Source organism: Mustelus asterias, chromosome 6 (assembly GCF_964213995.1).
Source record: "Mustelus asterias chromosome 6, sMusAst1.hap1.1, whole genome shotgun sequence".
In the NCBI taxonomy this organism is placed as follows: domain Eukaryota; kingdom Metazoa; phylum Chordata; class Chondrichthyes; order Carcharhiniformes; family Triakidae; genus Mustelus; species Mustelus asterias.
The window spans coordinates 118,075,956-118,093,697 of NC_135806.1; the positions used below are offsets into that span (position 1 = coordinate 118,075,956).

General features: G+C 45.1%; 1 protein-coding gene across 1 annotated transcript in view; it reads left to right on the forward strand.

The window, feature by feature from the left end:
• LOC144494685 (sorbin and SH3 domain-containing protein 2-like) overlaps positions 1–17,742 on the forward strand; it is a 303,190-nt gene that overhangs the window by 6,984 nt on the left and 278,464 nt on the right. The gene's annotated exons all lie outside the window — the stretch shown is intronic.

Genomic DNA, 17,742 nt, shown 5'->3' on the forward strand with positions numbered 1-17,742 from the left:
TAATTTTAGTGCTCACTTTATTGAGGTGGTTGAAGAATCACAGCTGCCTCAGTGCCAGGGACCCGGGTTTGATTCTCAGCTTGGGTCACTGCCTGTGCAGAGTCTGCACGTTCTCCCCATGTCTGCATGTGTTTCCTCCAGGCGCTCCAGTTTCCTCCTACAGTCCAAAAGACATGCTGGTTAAGTGTATTGACCATGCTAAATTCTCCCTGCGTGTACCCGAACAGGCGCCGAAACGTGGCGACACGGGGATTTTCACAGTAACTTCATTGCAATGTTAATGTAAGCCTACTTGTGACACTAATAAAATAAATAAATTGTAAGCGATGGGCAGGTTTCTCATGAATATAGATTGGGTTCCTATTGCTGTAATTGGGACTTTTGGTGTGATTTTTAACTGGTGGGACAAAAACCCCCAGTGGCCAATTTGCGGAGTAAAATCTTACAGGATCGGCAGCAGGCATTGACTAACTCATTCTAAGCTCTAGTCACATTAAGAAGAGCTGTGTGTTGTTGTGTTTGGTGAATCTCCACTGATTCTTCAGCCTGGAGTTTTGCTTGTTTCTGTTTGTTTTGCCTTAATCCTGAGGGGGAAGATGGCGGTGCAGTGGCAATATCACTGGACCGGTCATCCAAAAGCCCAGACTAAATCTCTTGGAACTTGGAGTCAAATTGGTTGGTGGAATTTAAATTCAATTAATAAAATCTGGAATTGAAAGACAGTCTTAGTAATGGTGACTCTGAAATTATCTTCAGTTGTCGTAAAAACCCATCTGGTTCATTAATGTTGTTTAGGGAAGGAAATTACCATCCTTACCTGTGTTGAGGGTGGCACAGTGGTTAGCACTGTTGCCTCACAGTGCCAGGGACCTGGGTTCGATTCCGACCTCGGGTGACAGTCTGTGCCGAGTTTGCACGTTCTCCCCAGGTCTACGTGGGTTTCCTCCGGGTGCTCCAGTTTCCTCCCACAGTCCAAAGGTGTGTGGATTAGGTTGATTGGCTGTGCTCAGTTGCCCCTTCGTCTCAGGGAGATTAGCAGGGTTAATGCTAGGAGCATTGGGCCTGGGTGGGATTGTTGTCAGTGCAGGCTCGATGGGCCAAATGGCCTCTTTCTGCACTATGGCGATTCTGCACTATAGGGATTCTATGATGCACGTGACTCCAGATCCACAGTAATATGATTGATTCTTAACTGCCCTCTGAAATGGCAGAGCAAGCCACACAGTTCAGGGGCAATTTAGGCTTGGGCAACTAATGCTGGCTTTGCCAGCGATACCCACATTGCATGAAAGAATAAAAATAAGTCACAGTCACTTAGCTCTTAGATGTTACTACAGATGCTATGGGTGCCACAGACATTAGGATGAGCAGCAGGATAGATCTGTTAGAAGACAGCAGCTTGGGGATGTTGCTCATTGGCATTCCCAAGCTCTCACAGCCTATAGATCAAGTGTGATGTTGCTGGATGGGACAGAGTACAGCATCAGGAGGCTGTACTTCACTGGGCAGACTGAAGTGCATAAGCAGGATTCCAATGCTCCATTTAGCAGGGTCAGGAAACACATTGACTTCCCATTAGCAGTAAGGTGGAGACATTTCTTCATGTACTGCTGCTTCTAGCACCACGTGCTCCTGGGGAATTGCCAAACTGATGTTAGAAAAGGTACAACAGGAATGAATTCCTTCCCCAAAGTGCAAACTGAGAGAGTTCTGTAGTGGCTGGCTTTCCTTGTGTTAAAGACCCGCTCTTGCTTAGCCATCAATACGTCAGTGGATAACCTTTTGTTCACAGGAAGGGTTGTAACCCGGGGTTTTGATCACTACAGGACGATCACACAGGTCTGGGCCAGTTTTCACGACAGCTGTCAAAATTGGCTTTATCTGGCAGCACTTGCGTGGGGACCCTTGAGGTGACAATGGTCGTCAACAGGTGGGTGCTCGTACTGGTATAGGTCCAACTTGGACTGTAGCAGTTCAGCCGCTGCTGGGCTAGCCTTGACCAGCTGGTTTTCTAAGTCCATGATAGGTGAGAGGGCGGTGAGGGAGCAGACTTGCTGCCATCCAGAGAGAGGGCAAGCAGAGCTGACCTGGCATAGTGCCATTCTTGTGGGAGTGCAGTTCATCATTCCCACTGATCTGTGGAGTGCAGACTACAGGAATTGAGTGACTCCTTGAAGGGTGGTGATGCTGTGTGAGATGACACCACTCCAACTGAAAGCCGACTCCTTCATATTTTCAGCCTTGGTGTTGAAACTGCATGGCTGCCTTCCAATACCTCGTGTAACCGCTTATACGATGCAAGCAATTTTCTTTAACTAGCTGAAGTCCGCATCTCTGCCTCCCTCAGCAAAGCTGGAGTGTCTTGCCCTTTAAGTGAGTCGTCTCTTAGGCTGTCCTTGTCAACGTGTCCTGTTCACTTCTGGGTGCGTCACCATTTGCAAACTCCTGTTCACACAGCGACTCACCCAGGGTGCCAAGGTCTGCGCTGAGGCGTAAAAAGGATGGGGCGCATGCCAGTGCTCGCTCACCTACTCCTGTGGTGTTGCCTGCATGAGGCTCTTCACTGAGAGAGAGAAAAAGGACAGTGGAGTTCAGTATGGAGGCTGATTGGACAATCCCTATTGCCACCCAGGATGAGATTAGCTCTGTAAAAATGGGACTGAGAAGCCAAACCTAGGGCCTCCTTTGCTTAAACAGCCCAGCTACTCGTTGATTCAACAAGGTGAACTGTCAGTGGAAGCCTTTGGTTATTATTCCGAAGCTGTTTAAGAGAAAAGGACAATGTACTGCTCATTCCATTTATAACCTATAGAATCTTGGGACAGTCAAGCAAACACACTACTATAAATTCTGGTTTAGTGAGACTTTAAAAAAATATATTATTCTGTTCTCAAGAGTTACAAAGTCAACGTGCAGAGTGGACAGGACAAATCCTTACTCCATCTCCTTGCTTTCTCCAAACAATTCAAATTGAATTCAATCCATAGCATCCTCAAGAGAGACAAACAAGATCCCAGCTGACAAGAAAAGGCATTGCTGGCTTGGTCTTACCAAACCAGCTCAGTCTTTTAGCTAGGACTATTTTTGAAGTGGTCATTGATTAGTCCAGAAACGTTCAGAAGGTGGTCGTACAGCGATTTCTGTGAAGGATGAAGTGATACGAGTGTTACCAGTCAGTTAATTGATCATCCTCAGTTCATGGCATCTTGTTATTGGCAGTGAACACCAGGTGTGCCTGTGCCATTTGCCAGAAATCTCTGTGACAACCAGCGAAAGACACTCTCGCTACTAAAGATCCATTGTTGCTTTAATGGAATATAGGGACAGGAGTAGGCCATTCAGCCCCTTGAGCTTCTGCTACCATTCAATGAGATCTGATCTATCTCAAACTCCATATTCCTGCCTTTACACCAGATCCCTTTACCATCATCAACTGCTATTTGCAGATGGAAGTTTCAAGCTTCTATCATCCTTGGAATGTATAAATATTTTTTAACATCACTTCAGACAAGCCTAGCTCTAAATTTTAGGCCATGCCCCTTGACCTTCAGTGAAGGTCAATAGCTAAGTGGAGAGAAATTGTTTCCTCTGAATGAGAAGTGCAGATCAGGGGGGCATAAACCTTAAATGTTGACCCAGACCACTTGGGGACAAGGTTAGGAAGCATTTCTTCACACACACGATAGTGGGCACCTGAAACTATTCCCCCCGTACACGCACTCACACACACAAATAACTGTTGAGGGCAATGCAATGGAAAATTTCCAAAACCGAGATTGATTTTGGTTGGTTATAGAATCAAAGAAGAGAAGCCCCAGATCAGCCATGTTTTAATTCAATTACAGCACATGGTTGCTTGGGCTGAATGGTCCGTTCCCATTCCTAAAAGCCAGCAGCAGCCTTTCTTTAAAACCTCTGCTGCAAAGATTTCCACATTGTAGACTGGAGTGTGTTTATACTGAGAGCCACTGTACCTGCCGACTCCAATGCAAACCTTTTTGCCTTTGTCATTCTTCATTTTAGTTTACTGGCAGTTTTTATTCTGGGATAATATTTTAGCATCCAACATAATCGAGAAGGCGATGCCAAATTCCCGTCAGGAATGACGTTGTTGTCAATAATGTGAATTGTCTTTGGAGACCACTTACTGCATGACAATGCTTCTTTAAAGCACTGTTCACCAACAACTGAATTCAAGCAAACATTCCTAATGATATCAGAGGACAGCCTAACGTCTGTTGGCTTTGTCCAGCTGGAAGGATCACCGTACTTGTTGGTGATGGTTTCTTGTTTTTGTATTTATCCCAGTAACACATTGTGATTGTACTCTGCTGGCCGCAGTATTGGAATATCTGCTGTGTTTTACAAGGCTGGCTTGTGCAACACAGCAGCAGCATAACCCTGTAATTTTTGGTTCCGGCATCTATTGACTGACTTCTGTAACCCATAATGTGGACTTGCAATCCATTTGTGCATGCTTTTTAAAATATTAGTTTGCTGTCATTAGCAGCTTCATCCCCTTCCCCTTCCACTGTGGGCGGCACGGTGGTTAGCACTGCTGCCTCACAGCGCCAGGGACCCAGGTTCGATTTCCGGCTTGGGTCATGGTCTGTGTGGAGTTTGCACGTTGTCTGTGTGGGTTTCCTCCGGGTGCTCCAGTTTCCTCCCACAGTCAAGATTGGTGGAGTAGTGGATGAGGTGGAGGGCTGTTGTAGGCTGCAAAGAGACATAGATAGGATGCAGAGCTGGGCTGAAAAATGGCAAATGGAGTTTAACCCTGACAAATGCGAGGTGATTCATTTTGGTAGGTCTAATTTAAATGTGGATTACAGGGTCAAAGGTAGGGTTCTGAAGAATGTGGAGGAACAGAGAGATCTTGGGGTTCATATTGATAGATCTCTGAAGGTTGCCACTCAAGTGGATAGAGCCGTGAAGAAGGCCTATAGTGTGTTGGCGTTCATTAACAGGGGGGTTGAGTTTAAGAGCCGTGGGGTTATGCTGCAACTGTACAGGACCTTGGTGTGACCACATTTGGAATATTGTGTGTAGTTCTGGTCACCTCACTACAAGAAGGATGTGGAGACACTGGAAAGAGTGCAAAGGAGATTTACCAGGATGCTGCCTGGTTTGGAGGGTAGGTCTTATGAGGAAAGGTTGAGGGAACTTGGGCTTTTCTCTTTGGAGCGGAGGAGGTTGAGAGGAGGCTTGATAGAGGTTTATAAGATGATGAGGGGGATAGATAGAGTGAACGTTCAAAGACTATTTCCTCGGGTGAATGGAGCGGTAACTAGGGGGCATAACTATAGGGTTCATGGTGGGAGATATAGGAAGGATGTCCGAGGTAGGATTTTTACTCAGAGTGGTTGGGATGTGGAATGGACTGCCTGAAGGGATAGTGGAGTCAGAAACTTTAGGAACATTTAAGAAGCTATTGGATAGGCACATGGAGTACTTCGGGATGATAGGGAGGAAATAGCTTGATCTTGGTTTCAGACAAAGCTCGGCACAACATCATGGGCCGAAGGGCCTGTTCTGTGCTGTACTGTTCTATGTTTCTAGTCCAAAATTCGTGCTGGTTAGGTGCATTGGCCATGCTAATAAACTTTAAAGTTTATTTCTTAGTGCCACAAGTAGGTTTACATTAACACTGCAATGAAGTTACTGTGAAAATTCCCTAGTCGCCACACACTGGCGCCTGTTTGTTGAAGTTAAGCAAACAGGCGCCAGACTGTGGTGACTAGGGGATTTTCACTAACTTCATTGCAGTGTTAATATAAGCCTACTAATAAATAAACTTTAACTTTAAGCTTAAAAAAACTTTAATGCCACTTTGTCTTTAACTGCACTTTCATAGAATAGAATCCCTACAGTACAAAAGAAGACCATTCGGCCCATCGAGTCTCCACCGACTCGCTAACAGAGCATCCCACCCAGGCCCTATCCCCGTCACCCCACATATTTACCCTGCTAATCCCCCTAACCTACACAGCTTGGGACACTAAGGAACAATTTACCATGGCCAATTCATCGAACCTGCACATCTTTGAACTGTGGGAGGAAACTGGAGCACCTGGAAGAAACCCATGCAGATACCGGGAGAACGTGCAAACTCCACACAAACAGTGGCCCAAAGCCAGAATTGAACCTGGGTCTCTGGCGCTGTGAGGCAGCAGTGCTAATCACTGCGCCATCGTGGCACCCCACGGTATTTGTGAATATCTCCGATTCCTTTCAGCCTATACTCCTATATATAAGCAGATGAAGGGACATTCAAACTTAGTCCAGTGATCGCAGACCTTTTAAATAACTTGGTTGTATCTGTCCGTCTCCGATTTTAAATAAGAAATGATGTAATGACAGAATGGTTATGCTGACAGCTTAGCAACTTTAAACATGCATCTGTGACATCTTTTTGGCTTCCTGCACTGTCAGTCGTGTAAATTCCCTGTCACACCTCCCCCTATTCATTCAGGGTCATGGGACTTGATTGCCAGAGCATTACAGTATTGCTCAGAAAAAGCCCAACCAATGCACATTGATACATGATAGTTAAAAGCAAGTAGGATGGGTACGTGGAATTCTATTGGAAGAAGGCCATTCGGCCCATCGGGTCTGCTCTGCCATTCAATGAGATCATGACTGATCTGATGAGATAATCCTCAACTCCATTTTCCTGCCTTAAGCCCATGTTCCTTCAAACACATACTTAAATTAGGGCTGGGTTTAAACTCCAAGTGGTTTTGCCGTAGGGAGGCAATGGTGTCGTGGTCATGTACTTGTACTCCAGAGACCTAGATTGTAGACTCCCTATAGTGCAGAAGGAGGCCATTCGGCCCATTGAGCCTGCACCGACAACAATCCCACCTAGGCCCTATCCCCATTACCCTGCTAGTTCCCTTGACACTAATGGACAAATTATCATGGCCAACCAGCCTGGCCTGCACATCTTTGGCGTATGGGAGGAAACTGGAGCACTCGGAGGAAACCCACACAGACAGGGGGAGAATGTGCAAATTCCACACAGTCACCCAAGGCCAGAATTGACTTGCTAACCATTGTGACACCATCCCGCTGGTGCCACGAATGCACTGGCGACACAGGTTCAAAGCCCATCATGGCAGTTGGTGGAATTTAAATTCAATTAATATAAAAAATCTGGGACTAAATGGTGACCACAAAACCATTTTCAATTGTCTGAAAAAGTTATTTGGTTCACTAATATCCTTACCTGGTCTGGCCTACATGTGACCCCAGACCCACAGCAATGTGGTTGACTCTTTAATGCCCTCTGAAATGGCTTTGTGAGCCACCCAGTCATACCAAATAGTTACCAGCCTCATTGAGTTGATTTCTTGTCTGTTGCAGACAGCGGGGCAGGGAAGAGTGGGGAGGTCACTGATCTTAGCCACCCAGCTTCATTGAAATGTTGCTGATCCACCTACTGTCTGGAATGGAGGTGAGGTGGGTGCAGACCCAATGATCAGAAGGCACCTTGTCTAATCAGAAAAGTGATAGGGATGGGGTTCGGGGAAAGGGAGGCCTGGACTTTCCGTGTGAGGTCTGGAGAAACAGTCCTGCTTCCAGTGTCCCAAATTAAAAAATTTAAATTTACCAGAAGGGTAGACCAGCTGCTGACACACTTTTCTTGAGCGGGAACACTGCTAGTGGCATCCCTGCTCATGCCCCAGGTCTTCTGGGTCCCATTGATGCAATAGGTCCCTGATTTGCATACATTTGAGTCTTCCGCTACTTTAGTTGAGCACTTGATCCAATGATTAACGTAGCATGAAGTCAAAAATGATTGGGGTGTGAGGGATGAGTAAACTATTTATTTTTTAACTGCCAACCCACCTGGATTCTGCTGGGTGGGTCGGGGTAAATGGGTGGCACAGTGGTTAGCACTGCTGCCTCAGAGCCAGGGACTTGGGTTCAATTCTGGCCTCGGGTCACTGTCTGGGTGGAGTTTGCACATTCTCCCCGTGTCTGTGTGGGTTTCCTCCGGGTGCTCCAGTTTCCTCCCACAGTCCAAAGATGTGCGGGTTAGGTTGATTGGCCATGCTAAATTGCACCTTAGTGTCAGGGGATTAGCAGGATAAGTACGTGGGATTTTGGTGATAGGGCCGGGGTGGGATTGTGGTCAGCGCAGACTCGATGGGCTGAACGGCCTCCTTCTGCACTGTAGGGATTCTATGATCTATGATTCTGTGTGCAACCCTGGTCTTTAAAAATTAAGATGGTTTTGTCTTCAGTCAGAAAGGGCAGCATTTTACACCCTCATGGGGGAATCTTGGCAGCTGGAGGGCATTGTAAAATTAGATATTAAGCCATTGGTGCCATTCCAAGTGCCCACCTTAATTTTACATGCAATGGAGGAGGTGCCAAGCAGTCCACCCACCCTTGGACCAATCAAGGCCCGTAAATGACCTCTTCCAGCCCTGCCACAATTTCTCCTCTGACAGGAGGAAAATGGAGCTTAGTTTGAAGCGTGCCAGGTTCCATTCTGTGGACTATTGGCGAGAAGTGGAGGGTACCTCCTTGACAGACCTTCCTGAGCCCGTAGAGGCCTCCTGACCCCGTTCACTGGGACCTCCTAGTCTGGACCCGCCAAGAAGCCCCCTCCCCAACTTGCCACTCCAGTGAAGATCTCCATTGGAGCCAGCTGCAGCCCCAGCATTGACTGTTAGCTCTCGGAGATGGGACGTCCTCCCAAGCTGGGGAGCTTCACCATTGGTATTTTCAAGTGGGAGAAGGGGAGGGGCAGGGACCCTGATGATCAGTTAAAATCCTGTCCAAACTCTGCTGCTGCATTTCACACTCAAATCACCCTTTTCCAAAGTCTCCCATCTCTGTCGAAAAATATTCATTGTGCTTTCTGTCCTGAATTTGTCATGCCGTATCATTCCAGGCTCTTCAACTACTTGAAACAGTTTGCCTGTAGCTACTCTGTCCCATTCCTTCATAACTTTAAACACCTCTCTCCCATCCGCACATGTGAACCCCAATCTTCTGCCAAAGTTCTATCTAATACGCATGTATTTATAATCTGATAGAGAGTCACATTTCTGAGTGTTTGTTTATGGGGAAGGAGCAGCAAAACAAATCTTTTATAAATGTTGACTTCTGTGTGTCACAACAAGCAGGCCTAACACAGTTCCGTGCTGAGTTAGGCGATGTTCCTGAGTGGCCTTGTTTTAAAAATCCTATTTGTAAAAGTTAATCCCTGCCTGTAAATTAGATCTGCTGCTCCCAGTGTTATCTTCAACTCAGCCGTGCCCCCTTCTGAGGCGGCACCTGTTCTGTGCTGATGACTGACAGTTTGCTGCCTGTTTGGAGAGTCGGTGTGAACAGGATATTTCTCTAATTTACCCCCACTGACAGGAAGCGAACATTCACACCTCGATCAGGGGGCTCAAGCGGACCCAGGGAAACGTTAGCATTGCCAAGAGCCAGTGAAAGGAGGCAATCTGTATTGCTGTGGGTGCTAGCTCAGAGGATCAGACCAACCATAGGGTGTTTTAAGCTTTAAAATTGTGTGATGCAATATCATCTCAATGGGGAGATAATGGTGCAGTGATATTGTGACTGGGTGAATGCTTTGGGGACATGGGTTCAAATTCCACTATGGTAGCTGGTGGGATTCAAGTAGTAAATCTGGAATATAAAATAAATTTGAGGATGGTGATCATTCTAACTCTCATTGATTGTTGCAAAAACCTATCTGGCTCACTGATGTTCCTTTTTAGGGAAAGAAATCTGCCATCCTTACCTGGTCTGGCCTACATTTGACTCCAGACACATAGCAATGTGAAATTACTAGCAAGTCACACAGTTCAATAGCAATTGAGGACGGGGCAGTATTTTGTTGCGTGGCCTAGGTCTAGATGGAGGTTTTGGGGGTTGCCTATTCTCCCAAAGAATGCCGATTAAGTCTGTCATTCTTCAAATTCATTGCTCTTTATCTAAGCAAGGAATTACTCACTTGGATTCCTACACAAGGCTGGAGCTTCTCCTTTCAGACGGAACCGTAGAATCCCTACAGTGCAGAAGGAGGCCATCTGGCCCATTGAGTCTGCACTAACTCTCCAAAGAACATCTTGTCCAGGCCTATCCCCGTGATATTTACCATGGCTAATCCACTTAACCTGCACATGTATGGACACTAAGGGGAAATTTAGCATGGCCAATCCACCTAACCTGCACAACTTAGACTGTGAGAGGAAACTGGAGCACCTGGAGAAAACCCATGAAGGCACTGGGAGAACGTGCAGACTCCACACAGACAGTCACCCAAGGTTGAAGTAAGATCTCTTTTACTTCTCAGTCATTTGGTTTGACAGCATTATTATATCATCATCATGTATCTCCCCCTCCAAGTCTTTACCCCTATAATATTTACATCCTCTCTCCCCGCACCAGCACTCCAAAATCTCAGTCTTCACAGGATTATCCTTTCCGGTGCCTTGTCCAATCTCTATGATTGGTGTGAGTGTGAGTGGCTGGAAAGCTCAAAGTAAATATTTCTTCATCAGGATCTCTGCAGTAAACCCAAATTTCTATTGGGTATTAAGGTGCTGCGGTTTCTCCTTATGATCCCCTGGTCTGTCTCAATCCTGTAGGATCTTGGTTGTGGAGTCTTTTCAATGATTGCCCTTTCCCTCTGTTGGTCTCAGACCCATCCTCTCTCCCCAGGTTTCAGCACTGCTAACTCATCTGCTCTGTCGCTGTGATGGAAGTTCCAAGCCTGGTTATTTCTCTATTCCTCCTTACATTGTTTTACCCTCACGTGATCATTTTGTGGTGATATTGGGTTTGAATTTTTGTGTCAGAGATGGAAGCTATCTCCTACCCATTGGTAACTCTGATGGTGTGAATGCTGTTGGTATGACTATTCTCGCGTGGAAGACTAATAAGTCATCAATGACAGTAAGGTGCTTGCACTGTTCAAAGTACTGTCATAGTATTGGATTAGTGGGGATCTAATGTGGACATCCTTCCAGGCAACATTCTTGTACATGGAGACATTCTTCATCTTGTTGTTGCTGGGCTTGCGTTGTTTCCTGCAATTCTAGCTAAGTATGAGCTGACTGATTTAAGGATGTAAAATAAAAGCAAAATACTGCGGACGCTGGAATCTGAAACAAAGACAAAAAGTGTTGGAAAATCTCAGCGGGGTCAACATAGAACATAGAAAAAATACAGCACAAACAGGCCCTTCGGCCCACAAGTTGCGCCGGTCATGTCCCTACCTACCTAGGCTTATATATAGGCTTACCTATAACCCTCAATCCTATTAAGTCCCATGTACTCATTCAGAAGTCTCTTAAAAGACCCTATCGAGTTTGCCTCCAACATCTGTGGGGCATGTGACTCTGATGAAGGGTCATCCAGACTCAACGTTGGCTCTATTCTCTTCTCCACAGACCTGCTGAGATTTTCCAGCATTTTCTATTTTTGATTAAGGATGTATATGCTTCAACTTTCTTGACAAAGTCTAAGTCCTCTTTAATTCCTTCTGATGGTGTTTCTGCCATTGTTTGATACATCTCTTGCACGTACTTTGTAATGGAGTCATATCTCAGCAGTCTTAATCCGCACTGCTGGTTTTTGGGTGACTTCTTTGCAATTTCTTTTATGTTCATAAAGGTGACTAGTATGGTCTGTTTCAATTTTGAAATGCAATCCCATAACATAGTCTGAGAATGTTTTGCACATCCACATTGCTGCCAAAGCTTCACTTTCTATCCTGGTGTATTGTTCTGTTTCTGTTAGTGCCCTCGAGAGGCATGGTAGACTGGAACACATTTGCTGTCACTCTGCGCTTGAAATAAAGCTGCCCCGGACCTGTGGATGGTGCATCTGCTGCCACTATAGTTGATAATTCTGGGTCATAATGTGGCAAGAATTTCAGAAGAGATTATAAGTTGTTTAATCTTTTTGAAAGCATTTTGCTGGTTCACATTCCAGCACTATTATGGACCCTGTCTCAACAGCTGCCTCAAGGGCTCGCTGACCTCTGCTAAATTTGGTCGGAACTTGCCGACTTGGTTGACCATCCCGAGGAATCTTTGAAGCTAGTTATGTTCCTGGGATGTGAAAATTCCAATTACTTGAATTTTCTTTGTGGATCAACTGTGATTCTGGTGGCTTGTGCTATGTGACCCAGAAACTCGATCAGAGGTATGGCATATTCTCATTTTTCATTCAGTGTTGGGCCACTAAGACTCTCCGGACGGTTCTGACTCTGCGATCGTGCTCTTCTTCACAGAGCCATGTATAAATATGTCATCCAAATGGCCCATTACTCCTTCCAGGCCTTCTACAGTGTGAGACATCAGGAGCGGACTCTATTCCAAAGGGCCATCTATTGAAATAATGCTGACCAAATGGTGTTTATAAATGTGGTCAGCAATCTCGATTCTTTGTGCAGAGGCAACTGCCCAAATTCACTTTCCGGATCCAATTTGGCAAATAAGTACTTTTGGTTAGCTTTGCAGCACTCTCATCAACTGAGGCCATCAACCAGATCTTGCCTTCCATCTGATTTGTTCAGTTGAGTTAAATCCACACGGGTTCTTATCATGCCATTTGGTGTTGGCACAATAACCATTCCTGAACACCATATTTCACAAAACTGATTTGAATGCTTCTGTAGATTTTGGCTGCATTCCTATTCCAACTCCAACTGGGCACAGCTCATAGAATCCGACAGTGCAGAAGGAGGCCATTTGGCCCGTCGAGTCTGCACCGACTACAATCCCACCCAGGTCCTATCCCCATAACCCCATGCATTTACCCGAGCTAGTCCCCCTGTCACTAAGGCATTATTTATCATGGCCAATCCACCTAACCCGCACATTTTTGGAGTATGGGAGGAAACTAGAGCAGCTGGAGGAAACCCATGCAGACACGGGGAGAATGTGCAAACTCCACACAAACAGTCACCCAAGCATGGGGATTGAACCCGGGTCCCTGGCGCTGTGGGGCAGCAGTACTAGGCGCTGTGAGGCAGCAGTACTAACCACTGTGGCACCGTGTCGTCCGTATGACCTGTATGTTATATTTGATCAGCTTTTTTTTTTGCTTTGGACCTCCCATCAGATATTAATTGTGTAATGTCGGTTCTACTCTTGTATTGAGAAATCAATTGAATCTTGCACCTAATCCTACCAAAATACCTCTTGGCCAATTAAGTTAGAACTATTGTTCATATCCTGTAATGGTTCACATTTTTTGTGTTTGTGCTGCAGATGGCAATGTTTCAGCAGGTGTTCATGTTGTTGCCTCCTGCTCTTATGGAGCTACTTTCATTCCACTGTATTTTGGTGTTGGGTGTGTAAGAAAGGTGAGGCAACCCCTAGGTTTCCGCTACAGAGAGGCACCAATTTCCTTGCCACTGCCTTTTTCTTTCTAGGTGGTACAATCGGAGTTGTTGTTTGTCTTCTTGTGTTTGGCCAAGTGTGTGAAAACAAAACCCTGCCGTTCACATCTCTGTGTGACCTGAACATCCACTGTTCTGTCACTCTACACTTGGTGTTTCTTTGTGAAAAGAGGCCAGCTTTGCATTTACAGGCATTTAGCTGTGTTGGCAAGGAGAAAAACATTGCACAGGTCAAACCTCGAGAAGCAGCGCTTACAGATAGGTGCATCCTCCCAGGTTTTAATGCTATCACTCAGTGAGTGCGTGTCCTCTGTTGATGCAAACATACTTTTAGTCCCACCAGTTCACTGTAATCGCAACAGTTAGTTCCAACATGACGTCTATAAGAGCGCTGTGTCCATTCTATGAATAAATCACTGATTTATTCTATGAATAAATCTCTAACTGCACTGCATTTGTACCTAACCATAGGAACTGCAGATATTCAATAAGGAGGCTCACGGTCGCCTTCTCAAGGGCAATTAAGGACGGGTCACAGATACTGGTCTTGCCAGCAACATTTGTATTTATCAATAACATTTTTACAAATCATCTTATTTCCTGCAAGTGATCTTTGTAGCAGTTTTAATCTTTTTGTGGGATCTGGGCATTGCTGGAAATGCCAATATTTATTGCCTATCCCTCGCTGTCCTTACACCGAGTGGCTTTCTAGCCATTTCAGAGGGCAGTTAAGAATCAGCCACATTTCTGTGGGTCACATGTAGGTCAGACCAGGTACGGATGTCAGATTAGTGAACCAGGTGGGTTTTCATGACAATCCGTGATAGTTTCATGGTAGTCCATCACCGAGGCTAGTTTTTCAAAAACAAAATTCTTAATTTATTTTCAATTAATTAATTGAATTGAAATCTCACCAGCTGCGGTGGTGAGTTATGAATTCAAGGGGTTAACTCCTATCCCCAGAGATTAGGTTACCAGTACCCAAGTCCCGGTGATATATGTGTCTTTGTGAAAATACTTAAAATTCTACTTCATGAAACTGTGACGATTCTATGAATAAATCACTGAAATCATAATCGTATTTTCACTCCAAACATTTAGTAGGGCAGACAGATGGCAGCAATACAAGATACACACAAGAAAATCCATTTACCAAATACTGCAGCAATAATCAGCAGCTGGATTTATGACTGGGATAAGGTTAGCCGTATGATAAGTGTTCTATGTTTATAGACGGTATGATGTCTGGAGTGTGATGGTGGTTTATTGGCAATGTTGCTGGTACTGGTAATCTAGTCTCTGGGGATATTTGTTAACCCCTTGAATTCAGATCTCCCCACAACACTGATGGAATTTCAATTCAGTTAATTAATTAAAAATAGATTTAGAATTTTGTTTTTGAAAACCTAGTGGCACAGTACTGCTGCCTCACAGCACCAGAGACCCTGGTTCTGGCCTCGGGTGACTGTGTGTGGAGTTTGCACCTTCTCCCCGTGTCTGCTTGGGTTTTGTTGCCTCTTATCTGCCGCACAGTCTGTTTTAACCCTTATACGGTGGACAACTAACTACGAGTAGATGTCTTGTTAGTACAACCAATATTTATTTAAACCCACACAATCAATAATCACCCACCCAACCAACGATAAGTTATCTTACAGGAAAATACTAAAGTTCAAGTCCAATACAAGACCTTGACTTAACTTTGCGTGACTGGCAAGTACCCAAGCAGATATTGGCCTCTATCTGTGCGCTGGTCTCGGTAGTCGTCTGCGTAGTCTGGTCCTTTGGTCTGGTCTGGCACTCTGGCTCTGGTCTTCCTTCCTCCTCGGGTGTTGTGGCTCTCCTCGTGCTGGTCGTTGCTGGCGATGTTCACCGTTGTGGTAGCTCGTTCGTGGGGTCAGAGAGAGAGAGATTCTTGGTTGCGTAGCACTCTTTATACCCCGTTGGATTTCATACCCCTTTTGGCCATTGCCAATCAATCGATCAGGACTTGATCACCCTGATCGATAAAGTCCAATCGGGAGCTGCCACACCAATCTCTGGGTGTGTCCCCAATGGCCATGTCTGTAGGTGCTGGAGGCACATGGGTCACATACCTCCCTCCCAAATAAGGGGTCACGGTGCCCTTATGTCTGGTAAACAACCCAGTGTGACCAGAAAGTCTCATTGATCCTGGAGATGACCCATATCCTGTGTATTCACACGTCCGGGTTGCAGCCTGTTTGTCTCTATCTTTTAAACTGCAGCCTGTCATTTTAGTTCTTGCCCAATTGTCCCAGAGTGCTTTGCAAATCACCATTTTAGATGGCCCGTTTGGCCACAGTTTCCTCTGGGTGCTCTGGTTTCCTCCCACAGTCCGCGTGCTGGTTAGGTGCATTGGCCATATTAAGTTCTCTCTCGAACAGGTGCTGGAATGTGACGACTAGCGGGTTTTCACAGTAATTTCATTGCAGTGTTAATGTAAGCCTACTTGTGACACTAATAAGTAAGCTTTAGTCTCAGTATTGGGTGATCATGAAACTATCACGGATTGTTGTAAAAACTCACCTGGTTCACTAACCTGACATCCTTACCTGGTCTGACCTATACGTGACCCACAGAAATGTGGCTGATTCTTAACTGCCCTCTGAAATGGCCTAGAAAGCCACTCATTTTAAGGACAGCTAGGGATGGGCAATAAATATTGGCATTTCCAGCAATGCCCAGATCCCATGAAAGGATTAAAAAAGTTATGAGGATCACTTGCGGGAAATAAGATGATTTTTAAGAACTTTATTGATAAATACAAATGTTGCTGGCCAGACCAACATCTGTGGCCCATCCTTAATTGCCCTTGAGAAGGTGGCCGTGAGCCTCCTAGAACATCTACAGTTCCTATGCTTCAGGTATAAACACTGCAGTTTTTTTTATTTGTTGAGACATGAGTGTCGCTGGCTGGTCAGCATTTATTGCCCAACCCTAGTTGCCCGAGGGCAGTTGAGTCAACCACAGTGCTGTGCCTTTGGAGTCACATGTAGGCCAGACCAGGTAAGGACGGCAAATTTCCTTCCCTAAAGGACATTAGTGAACCAGATGGATTTTTCAGACAATCGACAATGGTTTCATGGTCATCAGTAGATTCTTAATACCAGATCTTTTTTATTGAATTCAAATTCCACCAGCTGCCGTGGTGGGATTCGAACTTGAGCCCTGAACATTAGCTGAGTTTCTGAATTAATAGTCAAGCAATAATACCACTAGACCATCATTTCCCCATTGGAGTTGGAGAAAAAGTTCCCAGATTTTGGGTCAGCGACCAGCAATATATTTCCAAATCCGGGTGATGTGTGTATTTGTATAAGCATTTAAAACTCTACTTCATGAGAACAGTAGAACTGATAGAATCTGGGAATAAGATTTATTACTAGAACGTGAAAAAGGAATAGTTATAAAGTTAATAAACACATCCAATAGCCCAACCTGTTATTTACACGATTGATGGCATAATTCGTCTTGTGTGCGGTAAGCCCTGCCTAGGTACTTATTCTTCTTGTGTAGACAGCAGTGTCAGTGTGCTGTTCAACTGCAGAAATCATCGTAGCCAAGCCCAGTACTGGGCTCGCATGATGAACGAAAGCAAAAATATATACGTGCTTCCCAGCAGGCGACATTAGATAGCAATCGGCAGTGAAACTGTAGACAGTTTTAATCTTCCCCACTTCTAGTTGACTGAGCCTAACAGTGGGGCCCCCAGCACGCACACTCCAACATCAAACCCACAGCCTTTCTGATCTTTGCGCTACTCCACATTTACCCCCAGAGCTGTCAAATATTTTTAGGACCATTTTAATTTTCAGAAACTAATCCCTGCAACATCTGAGAACGATTATTATCTTTCACACAGGCAGGAATGTTCAGAATAAAATCTGTACAAGAACATTCGTGCATTGGGGAGGAAAAGTTCTTCTCTTTGGCAGGGTGAAAAAGAGTTTCTGAAATAGTTTATTTTCTAAGATCTAATGAGTTATTCATTGGATTGCTGGGGCTGAAAGCCCAGAAAATCAAAACACTGCTGTTGTGTGATCAGAGAGAACTCCTTGACAACACTCCTTAGCTCCTGTTCACTCTGGTACAAGCAGTGGAGTTAAACCTTGGTGTACATCAAAGCACTTTCCAACTTGGCTGCACTCAATTCATTTCCCTTGTAACAGAAGTGGAAGTTTATCGTGAACTGACTTTGAGAAATAGTCTATTAGTGTCATACTGAGACAAGCTTGCTGATCGCAAAGAAACATTTCTTAGAAGCAGGAGTAGGCCATTCGACCCCTTGAGCCTGCTCCGCCATTCATTTTTATCATGGCTGATCATCGAATTCAATATCCTGA